This window comes from Cyanistes caeruleus, chromosome 1 (assembly GCF_971803275.1).
Source record: "Cyanistes caeruleus chromosome 1, bCyaCae1.hap1.1, whole genome shotgun sequence".
Classification (NCBI taxonomy): Eukaryota; Metazoa; Chordata; class Aves; order Passeriformes; family Paridae; genus Cyanistes; species Cyanistes caeruleus.
This window is the reverse complement of record NC_141701.1, coordinates 64,588,043-64,606,004: the sequence shown is the minus strand read 5'-3', so window position 1 is coordinate 64,606,004 and position 17,962 is coordinate 64,588,043. Positions and strand designations below refer to the sequence as shown.

Here is a 17,962-nt window from a genome sequence, read left to right as displayed (position 1 = left end):
ATTGAGGTCTACAGTTTGTAGCCCTCATGAAAAGTGTGGGAGTTGCCATCCCGGTTTTTTTTGTACAACAGTGAGAATCTACTCTGTAGCTGTGGCAAAAAGGTACAGGAAGAGGGACAGTCACCTGAATTCATCAGACCTGGCTTGAAGCTACTGGAGAAGACAAGAGAATGAGATTTGGATTTACTGCACCTTGTGAAAGGAGAATACCTTTCCCCCATTTCCCAAAGCTGGGCTGAGCAGTTGTCTGATGCCTGTTTATAGCTTCATATACAATAACCAACATCTCAAGCTCTGCCTGCAGCCTAATGCAGACTTCCAGTCTTTGGTGTGCTCAGCTGGCATGTTGCTTTTCTCCACATTGAGAGAAAGGCAAATGATTTCTGCCAGACCCCCACTGTCACTGGAGGTGGTGAAGCTATGGAGTGTGAGTAGCTTGGCTGATGTCTCTGAAAGGAAAAGCTTCATCTGCCCAGGTGCATGGGGTATGAGGTTGTCAGGAGTAGTAATGTAATATGGTCATGTACCAGCAGGTGCATGGGGAATAAGGAAATAGATAAATCTATAAGTACATAAATGCCCAGAATGTGTTGGCAGATGGGACATGACCGGTGTTGCCTTGGTTGGCAAGGTGGGTGGGGAGCTTCAGTATGGTGGAGAGGAGGGCAGGGCATTGACACTGTGTTGCACATGTGCTGTTCTTCAGGCTTTGTGGCATTGCCTTGGAGAGGTAGCAACCCTTCTGTCTCCTAATGCACGTTATCCATAGGTGCTCATAGCTAAACTCAAGGAGTTGTCCTCTCTGCACTGTGGTGGTGCCTACAGGTGCTCTGTGGATCAGGCCGCTGTAGGGCTTTGACACTTAGGGGAGCCCCTTCAGCAGCTGCAGTCGTGTGCAGATGGTGCAAGAGACTGTGGTGCCGTCAGGGAATGCTGCAGTACCTTGGGAGAGCACCTGGTCTTCCCTGTGACCTTCATGCTGATTGTTCCTTGTTACAAGGCTCAACTCGATTTGTGTCACGCAAAGAGACAGAAAATTAATTCATGATCTTGGCAAATGCACTCCTGGGTGAAGATGGACACAGTGTGCGTGACCACTGGAGATACCGAGGGCTGCGAGACTGGAAAGGACTGGTATTGAGAGCCGGTCCTCCTATGGCCCTGTGAGTCAGACTCCTCAAGGCAAAGGCACTGAATTGCTTCAGTCAGCTGTGCCCTGTACCACAGGCTGATTACTGTTTGAATGCATGATGTGTGAGTAACTAACCACCATCTTCCGTGAAGATCTTGTGCATTCCAATGGAAAAAGCTGGAATCTGCAGCGTGTGGCTGTAGGGACAATTAACTCCCTTCCTCTGATGTGGGTTACGTCACCTCAGCATTGAGAGGGAGCACTGCTGTTGCTCCCCAGCTCCAAGGCTTTGTATACTACCAGGTGCTCCAAGTAGCCTTGTAGTAGGTTCCTGGTCCCTGTCTCTCAGGTGGGCACTGCACACCTAATGGAAAAAGTTATACTGGAAAGAAACAATATGGAAATAAATGCATCGTAATTTAACCAGAGGAGGACTGCTTAGTTATTCTCTTTCCCCTTTTATTTGGATTTTGAACAATTTCTTTTTCCTGAAAATTGAATTTTGCATAAGTAATTTCTAGCTTTTCTTTTCCTGCTAAGATTTTTTTTGTTCTCTTCATTGTGCCTTTTCGATGTTTTCTGCTGTCATCTTGGTGTTTGCCATACACTTGCTTGTGAATTAGAATGTACTAAAAAAATTATATGGACATACTGTCTTTAGTATGTAAGAGGTCTTTATCTCCTGCAGAAGCTAAGTGACCTGTGATAGTTAATACATTTCTTTCAAAGACTCCAGGGAAGAACAATCCATCAGCTTGTAAAACAGATAAATGAATTCACTTGACAAAGATCAAGCAAAAAGTCCTTGGGAGAGGGGACACGAAGCAAGGTTTCTTATAAGCCTGGTTTGGTAATGTGCATCCTAGACCAGCCACTGTCTCTGATGAAGGCAGTCAGAAGCATTCAAAGGGATGTTTAATTTTGGCAGCTGCAAAGTTTATTTCTTGGAAGCTGGTGTTGTCTGTGTCAATTATTTCTTCTTATATTTCTATCTGTCATTTGCTTTTGATCACAATTCTTCCTTTTTGGGGTTATATTGCTTTGAGGGGGGGTTAATTTCATTATATGAAATGGTAGTGCTTCATCCACAGAAAGGCAGAATTCTGGTACTAAGGTCTGTAGTGTCTTTCATAACAAAAGTAGCATCAGGTCCCCAGCTGATATTGATCACAGGGAAACTTCAGAATTGCGTTTGAACTAGGTTGCATCCTCATGCCAGATCTTTGCCACAACTTTACATTTGCAGCAAGCCATCATTGCAAAATACTTGTTTTTCAATACAAATGTGATGGGCTTGTAGCTGCTCAGACCTGTCAAACACTGATGGTTGTCTCAGAGGCATCACCCAAGGACCTGCCAGCCCAGAAAGTACACACTTGGTAGGTTTTGCACTGCCTGTGCTTGGTTCAGTGAATCCAAGGTGAATCAGGAGAGTTCTGAGATTTCAGTGCATTGTTTCACACTGGCTGCAGGACCTCATGGGGGAAGTACAGTAAAAATGTAAAGGCCTCAGCAAGAGTTAATGTACTGCACTGAAATGATCACTGTTGATAAATACTTAATGTAATTAGTATAATACTATCTTCTATTAATGAGCTGAAGCTGAGGTGGGGTGCAGCTGCTTGGGGGCAGGGAGCACTGAGGGGGGATTTGAGGTTGTTTGACAGCACACTCAGCCTCTTATAATCTACTAGGCCATTTTTAATTCACAATAGTTTTTCAGAAATTTTGATGTAGTCCTTTTTTGTGCTTATTGAAAGTGCCCCTAATGTTTTAATTCCCACCCCAGTGGAACAGAAAGTGAATAAACAAGGAAATGAATGAAGATGTATGAAATTATGATCTTAAACTTAACAAGCCTGTTTGTTTTTTCAAGCTGCTGAATAAATCCTCTGTGATTTGTGCTGCAGAGGTCAATGTTCTGCAATAGGAAATGACTGGTTACATGTCAGTATTCTCCAAGAGTTCATCTCAATTACTGGATTTGTCAAACATGACAAGCCTGAATGACTCTGTGGTGAAAATAGCACACAGTTTGACTATTAAAGTAATTGGAGCATTGACATTTAACCAAACTGCAAGAGAATTGCAGTAATAAGTCTATGGAGCACTACCACAAGCAAAGCAGAGACCAGTATTTTTATAAAATAAAGTATTTTATATTTTACCAGTTAAAGTGGTGCTTTTTTTGTGTTTTGATTAAGGTATATTTCAGTATATTTTTAATTTAAATCGTAAGATTAAAAGGAAAAGGTAATTTCTTGTTGCTGCTTTTTTTTGAAGAAGTACTAAGATTTGTATAACTGGAAACTCCATTAATTTGCTGCATACCCTAGTTAAATTTTAATATTGTTGTGAATAATTCATGCATGTATTTTTAATGTCCTCATAACGTATATACACTATAAAGTTAAAAATCTATGTATATACATGTATGTGGAGATCATCATGTGATGATCATCACAGAATTAGGTTATAAAAGTGTATTACTTGATCTCCGCTTGCTACTCTACCTTGCTAAAGAGTTATTTCTTGGCTTTCTAGCCTGAGATGTGGGTATTAAAACTCATTGCTTTAGTAAATGCAAAAGAGCTTTTCTAAAATAATTTGAAAGTCATTTACTTCTATTCATCTGCCATGAGATTTTAATTTTTTTTAAGGATATTATTCCTGATGGTAAATTCTACATACATCAACTTCTCTGAGACATATAAAGGCTTTGGAGAACAATACAACTATCAGTCACTGTGGATAATTTGGATTTATACCTGTGGCTCAGACGAGATTTTACAGTCACCAAAATTGTGTTTCAGACAATGGCTTAAACGACAGCCTCTTCCAATGTCTGGAATAGGGACTGAAGTAATGATGATTTATGACAGTAGTCTGAGGGGGCTCATCCTCAGGTGAGTTACCTGCATTTTGGCACATTAATTTTACCTTACCTGAACTTGAAAATCTGTTCTCTCCCAATTACAGGAGCAAGTCTTCATGTGGAAATTGGGACTCACCCATTCCTGGTGAAGTAAATCAGACAAAATAATCCTGAAAGACAGGGTCAGCAGCATGGTACAACCAACAGTATGTCTGAAGTACCTCAATTACGTTAACTTATATTTTCTGTGGGGTACAGAGTATGATTTGCCACTTCTGCAAGCCACATCTTAATTATTGTACTATCACAGAAGCAGAGAGCAGTACTTATTAATATGTTACTTACCTTGACTTGCTTAAGTCACATCTCCAAAGAGCTGTTGAACATAATGATTAAATCTGTCTCTCTTGTGTAAAAGTAAGCATGTGTTTAAATCCTTCTGATTTCAGTGAGACCCATATGTATAGGTGACTTCTTAGCTCGGCAGTAAAAACCAAAATATAAATTTAACTGCTTTACTGAATTTGGGGCTTGCATGATCCAAAGTAATACTTTGTCACAGCCTAAGTACAGATTTTGGGCAGTCTTTGTAAGGACAGACTTTCCTGTATTTCCCTATGGAGAAAACAAAGGAGAACTCAAGGAAATAAAGAAGATGCTTGAGTATCTGTTTGCTGACCTTAGTGTGAAAATAAACTATGTGTTAGGACCAGAACAGAATCTTTGGAAAAACAAAAGGTACGGGTGAGAGTTGTAGTTTTGGCTTGTTCGTTTGTTTGTTTTCCCTCAAATTACATCCTGGGGATCTGTATGGGCTCAGTGATGGGGAGAGAAGAAGACTAAAGACTTCAATTTTTTATGTTCTATAAAACCAGTCATCTTCTCCTTTGTTACTGATGTAAATCCATTCAGTGTCCTGACATTGCTCCTGATTTGCCCCTAGTGTATCAGATACACTTTTCCAAATAATCTCCTGTTTCAGAGCTGAAGTGGCACTATTCTTACCTAATATAATTCCATTTACTTGCAGTGTCACAGCATATTGCAGTTTGTCCGTCTTTTAGTGTTTTTGCCAGCTTCACCTGTAAATTAGCTTTGAAGATCTGAACTCATACTGAAGTGCTCCTCACAAAAGGGCCTCAAGTGAAATGAAGTAAATCATTATAAAGGAGCAGCAAGCTGTGCTCTTTTCTGGAGCTCGAGAGTCTAAAAGTGAAAACCTCAGATTCATGCATGAAAGAAGAAACTTCCTTATTAGTTATTAAATAGTTTAGACAGTTTTAGCTGCAAAGGTTAATGTAGAGCCCAAATCATTTGGATTTGGAACATTGATTTGGAACTTTGGGTAGGGAGGAGTAATTTTTTCTGTACCATACATTGAAAATGGGAGAAACATCCACCCACTTATATCAAGAAACATCCATCCAGGAAAAAAGCATCATGATTCTGAGTGAAAAGTAAAACAGGAAAATAGTTTGGAACAGGTTTTTTTCAAAGCTTCTGGAGTAGAAGGAAATCAGGTAAAAACTGGGAGAAACATTACCTTTCCGCTCTTGGGCAGAAGGATGAAGGCAGTGTGCACTCTTGACATTAGGAGAACAGCACAGCCTGTGTTAGCCATCCAGCCTGTTAACCATGCTTTGAACTTCCAATGATGGAAACTATGCAGAAATGCCAGATAACAAATACAGTAAATCAGAATCCAGCAAAAGGCTGCTGCCAGAGATTTTCAAAGCAGTAGGAGGACCTTGCAGCAATTTTACCTAACATGTTGATGTGAAGTCCAAGTACAGTGAAATAATGCATTGTTCTAGATGGTAGGAAAGGAAATACTAGGAAGATTTTGCAGATGACTGCCAGGGAGTAGCTGTCACTAGAGACACTTGAACAGGTGCCAGTTGTGTTAGGACTTTTGAGACAGCCTGCATCAATTCCAGGTGGAGAAGCATTCATTCCAAAATACTGAGTTTTTCTCTAGATACTGGCCCTGCAAGAAGATGACAGTCTGTGAGGCCTAAAAATAGTAGCTCTAAAATGGAAGAATACAGTTACAAAATTCACACAAAGTTCTTTCAGTCAGATTTCATTCTGATAGTTCTGCAAATTTGCCCAAGATCCAAAGCCATCCACGTAGCTTCTTTACTGAGCGAACTGTCTGTCCAATAAGTTTCATCTGCTTGGTGAAATTGAGTTATAAGAAGTTTAATTCCAGAGATTTGTCAGTGATTTGGCCAACAAAAGAAAGCAAATCCCAATATACTTTAGCAAATCCTATTGTGAGTGACTTATATGGAGCAGATGGGGAACTAGGCTGGGTTTTACTCTGTGGACTGTTATTGAAGAGCTCCATTGATTCAGGCTGAGACAGCTTAAGAAGTTACTGCCATCTACTTTGCCTTGCCTCTGTAGGATTTTCTTATCCTTGAGGTAAAAATAGCAAAAAATAGTGTGCCTGCTCCCCAGCCACTGCAGCTCCCAGCTTGAGGGCAGTGTGATTCACCTTCAGGTTTTATTTGGTATTGAGGCAGCCGTGAGCTGAGGCAGCAGGGAACTTGGAGTCACTAACTCATCGGATTTAACCGTGGCAGTGGAATGGTATGGGAATAGGATGGGAGGAACAGCAACTTCTTCAGTCACCACTGTTAAATCCAGTAGGAATTGCTTTGCAGAGGGCTTACAGTCCCAACTGGAGAATTTGCAGTGAACCATTCCTTTCCTGCAGCATGGTTCACCATGCTTTGCTACCTTCAGGGAGTGAAGGAGCCCTCTGTTAGCTGGTAACTGTAGTCATCTTCTTATTGAACTCCTTTAATGAGTTTGTTTAGAAAGCCTTGATGGTTAATTAGAAATACAAGTAGTAAGTAAATAACAACAAATATGGAGCACACTCCTGTATCTACATTGTTTTAGTGTTTTCTAAGAGATAATACCTTAGTTTCACTCCTGTAACTGATTCAGGGCAAAAGTAAATACTGGCATGTGACAAATGACTAACCATGCAGTCAACAGCTGTAAAGGAGTTGTATAATTCAAAGGTGCATCTGGAGTAATTTTTAAGAAACTGTCAAACTCGTCAAATGCAGTAAGCATGAAGGTGTGTGTTTGTTCTGTAATTCTTCCCCTTTTTTAGCAAATTTTGAATGGAGATTTGATTGTTGTTTTTGTTGGTTTGGGAGAGTATCTTTTAGATTTCCAGAAGACTTTCTGCAGGGATCTAAAGTTTTGAATTTACACTAGAAAGTATTTTGTGATGCATCATGTTATTCTTACAGGGAAGAAAAAAAAAAAAAAAAAGTATCTGTAAGTCCATGAATCTCATCCCTTTATTCATGCTTATACAAAAGTAAAGCTTTTAAAGTAAGCCATCTCTACTTACAAGGTTAATATGGTCTTGATGTGGAAAGGCATTTTGGCATTTGTACAGTGCTTAAGCACATGCTTAACTTTGAGTCCAGAAGCCTTGAAGTACCTTTCTGAAATGGAGCAGTAACCTGGAGCTTTATTCATCACAACTTAGAAGCTTTCTCATGAAGCAAAGGGTTTGATTTTCCTTTCTTCCCTGTGAGGGGACACACCCAAGCTTCATTTTCTAAGGATTTTTACTGTAGCACTCCGGGAGAAGCCGGGAAGTAGAAGATGTTTCCTAACACATGCTAATACATTGCTACTATGAGATGGCATAACTTAATCATCATATTTTTTCACTAAAATGATGTCAAAATGCTTTAGGCTTATCATGTGGAAGCTTTGAGAGTTATACTGAGTTCTGCTTTTATATATGGTATCCCACAGCACTTGGGTCTGTAAGCTTGTCAGCTTCACTCATAGCCAAAGACAGTGTTCACTCATATAAAACCCTACAAAGTCAGAACTCTTTTTCATATTCTGACTTATTATTAGCTTCTTCTTAGTAGCAGAACTCACAGCTTTCTTTGTTGTTATTTTTCTGTTAAGGGGGGGAAAAAAAAGTTGCTTTCATTTTTACATTAATTTGGTTATTTAATCTGAGTGTGACACTCAGGCTTCAAAGAATTCTGTGCAGTACATTTTTAATCTGTTGTTTTTAATGAATTCTAGTCACTAAGAAATACTGTTATCTAGGTCAGATTTTTTTAATATTATTTTACTATGACTACACATCCTGCTGTGCTTTCTCTCAAATGAGCTCCCCAATGAGGTCTTGTTGTTTTACTTTTTCACAGCTTTGTGGAGTAACTTTTCTAACTGTAAATGTAGGTTGTGCTTTGTTTTTTCAATAGGAGTGTATTCTTGACTGAACCAACATCCACCCATCTAAGACTCAGTCTTAAACTTTCTTGGGGGACAAGGGAACAGTATATAAAATACCTCCAAATTTTATCATTTATATTCTTGATCCTTCCTACCTGGAAAGACTGGAAAAGAGATGATCAACCCAAAATGTATTACTTAATTTCAAAGGTGTTGATATAACTGCATCTCGGCAAGTCACAGCAAAATGGCCTTAACCATGAGGCAGAGCAAGACATCATTTGATGTCGTGGAGAGGCTCTGAGGTTTCTGAGCAGTTCTCTTTCTGGACCTCTATTGTGACATCTCTATCTTTACCCCAACTTACCTCTTAGTCTCCCTAAGAGACTTCTCAGTCCCTTGAACAGAAGAGTTGGGTCTGTTAGCCATGCCTACAGGAGAGGACATTGAGCAGTGGTCACCTTATATCACCTAGATCAGTGTCAGAGTAAAATATCATCTGATTTCCTTCAGCTGGCTATCCTACCCCTTTCTGACATCATGTTTTCTTCAACATGTACAGATTGGGCACATACATTCATGTTCATTGAGAGAATATCACTACTCAGCAGCATAGTTTCTTTGACATCCTTCTTAACTCCTGATGGAATGATTACTTGCATAAAGATATTTCCAGGTAGATCTCCTAAACAGTAGTTCATCTCTTAGGATTGTTTTCTTCATCAAAAAAATATTAAAGCTTATTATTGTGATCTTTTTCTATGTGGAGAGTGAATTTCTGACAGTGATGTCAGATCAGTTTATAGATAGTTGAATGGAAAAGCCAGTTTTGTAATCTAAATGGGTAAGAAGAGAAAAGCAGAGGAATAATATGGAGTTTACATCAGAATGAGGATGCTGAAACTGAAAAGATGAGAAGAAAGCTGGATGACATCTGGGTGAAAGCACTTCTGAGGCAGCTCACTTGGTACTCCATCTTCTGGAGCTCAGATGTTAGGCTTCTGGACTTTCCATCTTACTGAGGTTCATGGCAGACATCAGCAGGCTGAAAACAGGGGCTCTAACAGGGCACTAGAGGAGCAGTTGCCCTTAAAAGCTTGAGCTTAGAGAACTTCTGAGTAGAGTCTCTGGTGCCAGAGCTAAATAAAACTGACTCGTCCCAAGGAGTTCTGAGCTCTGTGAATGCTAGCTTGGATTAAAAAGTTTATTTTTAATCAATAAATAATTCATTAAATACAATACTGCAGCTTTACTTGAAGTTTGCAGCTAGCATTGACATACAGCCAAAAAAAAAAAAAAAAAAAAGAGATATGGACCTCAGCCAACAATAAATTCGCCATTTTAACTGACCTGACCCGCTGTAATTTCATTTTCAAGTAACACAAGAAGGACTTCAAAAGGCCTTTGAATAGATGGTGGATAATTGGCTCCTAGCAATGAATGCTGAATATGGAGGTGCCTGTGCTGGTTATTATTAGATGTATTGTCAGCCTTTGACACTGCTGATCACAAGGCTTGTTGACTTGTGTGCTGTATGATCTACTTCATACTTAAGTTAAGCTTTCAGGCAGGTGGTCAACAAAACAACTATGCCTCTCCCAGGTCTCATTTAAACCCTAGTTTGAAAGTTCAAGAGAGACTTAAAGCTGGCTTACTCTCTGCAAAAAGGGAAATTACTGAGGTAAATTTTGCTGGATCCACATCCACTGGATGTGGATTTGTATTTCAGTAGGCACCTGTCTGATTAGATCTTTTAGCACTCATTACTGAAAAGGTAGTGCATTGGGACACATCTATGGAAATGGAGGCTTTTTTTAGGAGCAGTTTGAAGATAAAGCATTCTTTTCAATCCTTTGCCAGGTCCATAAACGTCCAATTCTGCTTTTGTAATGTAAATTAAGTGTCATTAAAGACCAGCTGTGGTGCTGGATTTGTTTTTATTTATATACATTGTATTCCTGCTGAAGTCATATATCCTTAGAAAGTACTTGTACCTTTTTATTAAAGGTTATAATTCTTCTGAAGCATATTTATTTGGACATCTCTGACCAGTGACATTTTGAGTTCAAGACCTTTGAGGTTCAGTGTGTAGAAAAAAATGTTACAATTCTTTTGTTTCTGCCGTCACATTCATTCATTGAGATGGCTGAAACTGTGCCTGGTGAATTCACAAAGAGCTGTATCTTGCCCTCTTCAAAGCTGGTGGGCAGGGATGGGAGAGGACAGCAGGGTGGCATTTAGAGAAATATGTCCTTTTCTCCACAGTGCTGGTTGTCTTCCCTATGTGAGCTTGCTAGTACTGATAACTGGCCTGGCTTCCTACAGGAAAATGTGGGTTCTTGCTCTTTACTTTCTGCTCCAGTATCTATGTAATCATGCAGTGGAAACAGTCTGTCTGTGACTGTTGGTTAAGCAATAGGACTGGGATTCTTGAGGACAATAACTGCACAAAGTCATCCAGAGAAGTTTTAGGGAATTTCAGAAGTGTATCAAACCCTACAGCAGGTCAGGGTCCCTCTTCACACTGGGCTGTCAGCACACTCCATCTGAGTTGGCAGGGAAGGCACGTCCCACAAGTGTGGCAGCCTGGGCTGACACATCCCCTATTCAAGGTGCGGGAGTAGGAGCTGACAGGCATCCAGGCTTTCTGTGAGTTCCCAAAACCTATTGCCCTTTTTTTGGATGTGGTGGAAACACCTAGATCCAGAACAAGACGAAGCAGTGTGTGCCTTTCAAAAGGAGCAAACAATAAAACTTTCACAAATCAAGATGATTTGTTGCTCAGAACTGCTCTCTGGGGAAGGGACCAAAAAAGAAAGCAGGACAAAAAACATTAGCACACAATGTTCAAGCAAAAATGCTTGGTCCTGCTGCAGAGTTCTTAAATACGTTGTAAAGCAGCAGTAGGGTCTTAGCTTTTTCCTTAGCAGTTCACCTTTAAATGAGGAAAACAGCTGATTAAAATGTATATATTATTCAAGCATTGTGATGGTAGGCTGAGGCTCATACACAGAGGCTGACTAACAGTAGCCTAAAGATAAATGTCTTTACATGTGTAAGAATGCCAGAAACAATCTTATATTTAATACATCTTAATTGACAGTGATGGATTTACTCTAACTTTTTATTTCACTAATTGACTCTGTAACACTTAACATCTACATTGTAACAAATCAATCTTACCCTGACTTCGTTTTTTACAATAATGGCATGTTTGTAGGCAATTATTTTACCTATGATTTCCATTATCATTGATGTGGCTACCATTTATTCTTATGGCAGAGTTCTTGGTGTTTTCTTCTAGAGGAGTCTTGGGGGTTTAATCCATGTTTTTGAAATATAACTTTTGCAAGAACGTGCGGATTTAGAGGAACTTTTAAAAATTATTTCTATTCTTTTAAAATAAGATTCTATTTTTAAAATGCCTACAGCAAGTGTATTTGACTATTTTTAGTACTGTAAATTGGAGCCTAATCTGCCTTTCCCATCCCTATGCAGTAATACCAATAAGATAAATTAATTTACTCTAGACTTTTATTAGTCCCAGTGAAAACAATATCTAGTTGAGATTGAGGTAGTAAAGGCTTTGTATACGTAACTTAGGTACATATTTTCAGAGAAAAAAATGTAAAAACAATTCTGCTGTCTTTGTTTGACCAAATTTGTGTTCTGTTAGCAGACTAACAATGCATAATGTGCTCTGTGTGTGTGAACTTTTGAAGCACCCTCGGCTCTCAATGCGTCACATTTTCAAAGAGGGCAATGACTTCAACGGCAACGTCTTATCATCGTGTGTGTTTGTATATTGAAATTGTTTTTAAAGGTATTGATACACATTTCGTTGAAAAAAGGCTCATTCAAATGCTCCGTTTCAGGAGACAGTTTGTTGTTTTCAAGATCTGGTTCAGAAAATACCATTGTTTGGATGACAACTGGATATATTTTTATGTTGATGTGTTATTTTGGAGAATTGTGACTCATTGTAAATTGTTTTGTGGCTCTCTGCTTCCTTTGTGTTCTTTTCTCCATACCCTGTTAACTTACTCCTCATGCACTCCACAGATTCTCTTCATGCAGTGGCCTGGTTTTTGTCTTTTTCTTAATATTGTGCAATCTCCCACCACTTACACATGGTCAAAAATTGCATCATCAATTTTATTCTTGTTATAACATTACCCTAGAATCTTCCAAGCAGATTATCATATGTTATCAGTGTAGCAGCAATGTCCCTGGGGCTTCTCTTCCCAGGCAGTATTCTAATAATGTGTTTTCCAAGGCATCTTTTCTCTCTCTATCTAGCTGTGGACAACTGTTCTGAAGAGTGCTTCTTCCCAGACTTACAGGTCCAGTCCCCTGCTAATTTGTTTAGCAACACAATCAGTGCTGCTGTTCCTTGCAAGACAAATTTCACTGCTGTGTGGATACAAAAATACAAGCCACAGATACCTAGATCTATTGGAAAGTGAAGCCTTAATTTGATAGGAAACACCAACTTTCCTTACTTTGGCTGAACATTTAAAATGCCTTTATAAAAAAAATAAATCATCTCATTGAAGCAGTTTCACACTGGTTTTATGCTAAAGCTTGGCAATTTCCCAGCTGCCTGCTATTCAGTACAAAGACAGGTAGCATCCTCTGCTTTTTTGACCCAGATTCTTTATTCACTTACGTCAGTGTTTGCAGTAAACAGGAATTTGCAATAACCAAGTGCTGAATCCTGTTGTCTTGTGACTGACCTTTTCAATCTTTGAATAACTACCCAGCAGCAGAATAAAAATGAAGCAGAGGAATAAAGCCTGAAATACTCAATAAAAATACAAGCAAGGATCATTTTTTAAAATGGTTTATAGGAAGCTGTACTGGAGGATTTGCATATGTTGCAATTTACAGTCACATCTGCTTTGCACAGTCCACGGTCACTTCTCTATCCCATTCCCATCATAGCCAATGTGCACAAACCTATGTGGAAAAGAAACAGAGATGTCTGAAGACATTTTCTTCCCAGCCCCCTCCTCTCTGCATTTTTGTGACACTGTTGTCAACCTAACTGGGTTATGTGTAACTTGGTAAAGCATATCAGAGTGTCATCGCCGTTCCTGAGCTGGATTTGTGCAAGTTTGCAAAAGTAAAACAAATTCTACTTTTTCAAAGTTGTAATAACAGTAATAAAAGGAAACCAACTCAGAAGCCTTTAACTAATGCAGAGTAAGCTCATACATCTCCCTGGGAGGCAAAGTTGCGATTAGCATGTTTGAATGCCTTACTACAAGTGATACTTTGTGGAAATGCAGCACTTTTTGTGGGAATGAAAAGTGCAGTTGCGAAGCAGGCTGTTAATTAACAGAAGAGTTAGTGTAGTGTTTGCTGTGATTTCATCCTAGCTTAACAGAGCAGAACCAAACTGAACAGCCAAAAAATCAGGCAAGCAAGAGCCTTGTTGTTGTTTTTTACATCCTGAGAATTTGACTTCATGCATTATTCTAGTTCCCTGTAGTCCTGGGAACAGGGGGCTTGGGGAGCAAAAAGTACTGGTGTTTGTTTTAATTCAAGCTTCCAAATGTCATGGAATAGGTAGTTCTATTTTTCTGATATTATTTCTAGCTGTTGCAAAGCTTGGAAGTGAACAAGCAGTTTTATGTTGTGGAAATTGTATCCATGTTTTAGTCTGAGCAGAAGAAAAAGAAGGAAAGAGAGTCTCCCTAGGGTAAAGGCATCATGTTATGGCCTCTCTTGTACTGCTGTAATCCCACTGCCTAAGCAAATTCATGTGCAAATGCTCACCTGACATCATCTCTGTGACACACTTGGAATTGTGCGTGAGGTTGAAGTGAGTGGACACCACTTTGCCACTGACCCAATGAAGGTTGTCATGGTCTGCACGTTCTCAAGGTTTTGCTCAAGAATTACTGTGAACAAATTTGGTACATTCTGACATCTGATGGACACCATCACAAAATACATACACACAGTGAAAATTAGTATTCACAATGACAGAAAAACATGTCTAATTTTATTAGAAAAGTCCTTCCGATAGGCAGTCCGTTACAATTTTTGAATTGTTACCATATTTCCTTACATGTAAAAAGCAATATTAACACAACCTGTTGTCAGATGACAGTAACTGGTGGATGAAGTTTGCTTTCAGTGTTAAACTGTATGATAATGCAGGGTGACAAAACCAAAGTGAATTATAGATCAGTGACCGATGAAAAGGGCTCCATCCATAGAGTCATTAATAGTCATGCCATGGCAAAAAGACTCTCTCTGTATGTCCTGCTTTATGAAATTATTTGCACTGCTTGTTGTTCCTGAACTACTGAGCCACTTTGGTGCCTCACATCATATATGCTCATGTTCCAGTAGAGAACAAGGCAATCCTTTCACATCCTAGGAATCTTAAAGCAGACTCTTAGCACAGCTTCTTTGGGAAGAGGATTGAGGAATTCTTCCTGCCTCTCCAGCCTCAAGTTCCCATGATTGCCAAGCAGTAACTGGATATGGGCAGCAATAGCTGTTTTTCTTTGATGCCTAGCATTAATGAAGATGGTTATTTATTGTGGTCAAAGAACAGATAATACTGTTCCCAGGTTTTGAGTGTCTTACTAAAAATCCCCTCAACATCAAATGTTTGGGGATTTTTTGCCTCAGCTTCTAGAGTGACTTCATGTATTCATATCTCTGTTTCATGTATTCTTAAACAAAATACAGTTTGTGTAAAAACTAATTTTTCTTCACTTAAGGCCTATTTGTGAGTACTTAAACCTACATGACTGAAAATGAAGACATGCAGTGCTGTTGAAGTGCCCAGGATTGTCCCAAATATGGTCTGAGGCCAGATACTTTTGACTGCTGGTGCATGCTCACAACTGTACAGCATGGCAGCAGCACACTGTGGTGTCTTCTAGGGTTTGAGTAGGTCTTCTCTGCCCCCAGCTGTATCACTCATGACACAGATCTGCCCTGAGAGCATGGTTTCTCTGAGGCAGCCTTGCCTTATGCTATGGAGGACATCATGCTGTGTCCAAAATGGAAAGCAAAAGGCTGCTGGGGACAGCATGGGCAGGTCTGGGACATGGCTTGCACTGTGTGAACTGGCTGTGAAAGGGACACAGCTGCACAGAGTGTAAACCATCACCCACTGCCCATGACTGGTACCACTTGGCAACTGCAACACTATACCAAAAGCAGGCTTCCAGACCCATAAAGACATGTGACTTGTACTGCAGTGGCATGTTAATTGTGCAGCACTAAACATTAGCAAGAAAAGATTGTTTCATTACTAATATTGGTGAAAAGATCAAGTGATGCCTTCGTGACCACTCTGAACAGGACTGCAGTTGTAAGCCTAAAAAATGCAAACTACAAAGCTTTCTTGTTTCCTGTGATCAAGTTATATTCTCACATGAATGTGCGTAGCAACAACTTCAGAAAACAGAAAGAGTCTTTGTTCAAAATAACTGATTATTCAGTCCTTTTTAATTTAGCATAGAGACAGCCTTTATACTGAGAGGCTCAAACATGTCTGTGAATTTTTTGAGTGCCTAAAATTCTCAGCATATTAAAATTGCACTTATTAGAAATGGAAACAGTGAGCATAGTAGTTGCAAGGCTTGCAAGGAAGAAGAGGGCAGAACCAAAGGTAGTGCTGGTTTTTTTGGCATTGATCTTTTGCAAGTAGCTCTGACTCATTTTAAAAAATCTTGGTGTGTGATGTCATGTGATGTTAATTGTAAAGCAGAACAGAAGTGGATGTGCTATTGATTAGAACAATGAAACTTAATGAAATAAATTCTAGGGCATAGCCTCCGTACTGAGGAGGCTTACAGTGCAAGTTTTTTTGCTCAGAAAGAAAACCAAACCAATCCAGACTGTGTTTATGAGTGAAGTCTGGTTGAACACTGGGGATTTAATATCCATGCTGTAAGAGCTGCCACACTTGATTGGTAACAGTATAGACTTTAGTTGTGTTTAGCTTTATTTCCAGATGAAGGAATTCTTGTGTGTCCCCCAATAGTGGGTCAGGGTTGTGATGCCTGTGGATTTTACTTGGCTGCTGGTGGGAGGTGATCACGAAGTTCTGTGAGGCCACGGGGGTTCAGTCTCTTTTCTTTATGCATTTTTTTTTTTTCTTGAAAGGATATTTCTCAAGACAGAGGCTCTCTTTATCTGTTTCCACTGTGGCACTAACCCCACTGTCAGTGCTTAACAACAAATATGTAGCATTGCACTGAAAACCAACATGAAAAGAACTTTTAAGTGGCAAAAAAAAGCTCTTAGAAGTTAGGAAAAGCCAGATGTGTGTTTCTTCTGTGCCTCCAATTTGGCCTTATTATTCATACATATTGTGTTACAGTCCCGAATTACATCATTGCAGCCGTTTTTCCAGAGGACCGGCATTCCCTTTGAGCATGAGATGAGCAGTGTTCAGGACATGAATCAGTTTGGTGTAATGAATGAGGATGTTGTCAAAGAAGTTAATCTAGGACTTGAAAATGGTGTGATGAAGAGCAAGGATTGCTTCAGGAAAGGAAATACAGTCTTGTGTGTAAATCAGATGAACTGGAGACAGGAGACTGCTGCTGGCACTGCCCCAGGGTGGAAGGGAGAAGGATAGCATTGGGATTAGGAACTGACTCTGAGCAGTGTGGGAAGGGAGAAGTGCAGCCAGGCTTGTCTGTCCCTCTTGGCTGTTGGCCATGGGCAAGCCAGACCGCTCTGGTCCCCAAGGTTCCCAACACAGTGTGCACAGCTGTGATGGCAGCAAGCGGAGGCGGGGGCAGCTGTGGGACAGGCTGAGCTTTGGATGTTTTGTTGTCCCAAGTTTGGAGGGTGCAAACCAGTGATGAATAATGATCATTCACTGGTTTGTTATGCGGGGAGAGGTGGTGTCTGTCCAGGTTTGAAGATGTGGAAAAATTCACGTTGGTCCAAAGGTAGTGTTGGAGGAGGCTACCAGGCTACCATACCTGCAGAAGGCAGCACGGGAAAGTTTGGAGCCGAGAGCCAGGTCAATGCAAGTTTGATTTGAGTGGCCAGGATGTGGGTCATGAGGTTGGATCAGAGGGCTGCTGAGGACAGCAGGACCACTGGGAGATGTTAGGAGCATGCAATCCTTAGCTGATCTGATCTTTGTGGTTTTGTGGTCACTGGCATACGCTCTCCAACAGGCCAGAGCAACAGTCCTTTCCTGACCTAGAGATGCTTAATGAGGAGCTGCAGATATTTTGCAAAGCCTTATTTGCATTGGGAAAGGCACTGCAAATTATTAAAATATAATATAAGCAATTATATTTTTTGATGGAGAATAAAAATAGAAATAAAGTTAAGGCCCTGTTTTGAAGTTTAAATATTTCTGTTGGGCTTTGGTGGAAATGCTTCTAACTGTTAGTAGAGCTAGGAAGAAGCAACACTCCAGAGTTTGGCATTCCCAGCTCAGGTCTTGATTTCAACCCATCCAAAAATCACAGTGGCAAAATTGTCAAAATAAGATGGTTGTGCAAAGACATGCTGGGATGCTGGCATAGAAACAGGTAAAATTTGCTTTTGGGTCTTTGGGAAGAGTAGGAAACCTGCTGGTGGTAGTCGTTGTTCCTTGCCACACATGTCAATATAAGCATCATCTTTATTTATTTTAGGAGCTTCCAAACTAATCAAATTACTTTTGTGTGTTTCTTCCTGCAAGAGGAAAATGGTTTTAAATCCATTCCAGGTGAGCCAGGAGAATT

The 17,962-nt window shown here is 39.9% G+C and overlaps 1 protein-coding gene across 34 annotated transcripts in view; it reads left to right on the top strand.

The window, feature by feature from the left end:
- Positions 1-17,962, top strand: part of LOC111925338 (poly(rC)-binding protein 3-like) — a 484,117-nt gene that overhangs the window by 380,679 nt on the left and 85,476 nt on the right. For 5 of the 34 annotated variants that reach the window (XR_015288878.1, XM_086896510.1, XM_086896271.1 and 2 more), the window contains exon 2: positions 4,112-4,213. The exons of 23 other annotated variants lie outside the window; for them this stretch is intronic. The gene's annotated coding sequence lies outside the window, so the exon portion shown is untranslated. Of the gene's footprint in view, positions 1-3,945; positions 4,039-4,111; positions 4,214-4,683; positions 4,746-17,962 lie in introns of those variants that run through there. 6 more of the 34 variants (XM_086896366.1, XM_086896488.1, XM_086896303.1 and 3 more) reach the window with 5 other exon arrangements.